The sequence below is a fragment of the Onychostoma macrolepis genome, chromosome 17 (assembly GCF_012432095.1).
Source record: "Onychostoma macrolepis isolate SWU-2019 chromosome 17, ASM1243209v1, whole genome shotgun sequence".
Classification (NCBI taxonomy): domain Eukaryota; kingdom Metazoa; phylum Chordata; class Actinopteri; order Cypriniformes; family Cyprinidae; genus Onychostoma; species Onychostoma macrolepis.
This window is the reverse complement of record NC_081171.1, coordinates 13,119,550-13,119,793: the sequence shown is the minus strand read 5'-3', so window position 1 is coordinate 13,119,793 and position 244 is coordinate 13,119,550.

The window sequence follows — 244 nt, the reverse complement described above, 5'->3', positions numbered from 1 at the left end:
CAGACAAAATGGAGTGACAAAAATGATCCACAGCAGGAGAGCTCAGGCACATTGATGCTAAGACACACAAAGAACAAAGATGCCCTCTGCTGGTAAAAATAAACTACAGCTATACACACAAAAGTAGAGCAGAGGGAAAAAAAATAAATAAATAATAAAAAAAAATGAATCTATCAAGTTTTAATAACTGAACAGAAAATTAATAGTACAAGCACTCAGACAAGAATGACAGAGGTAAAAGACA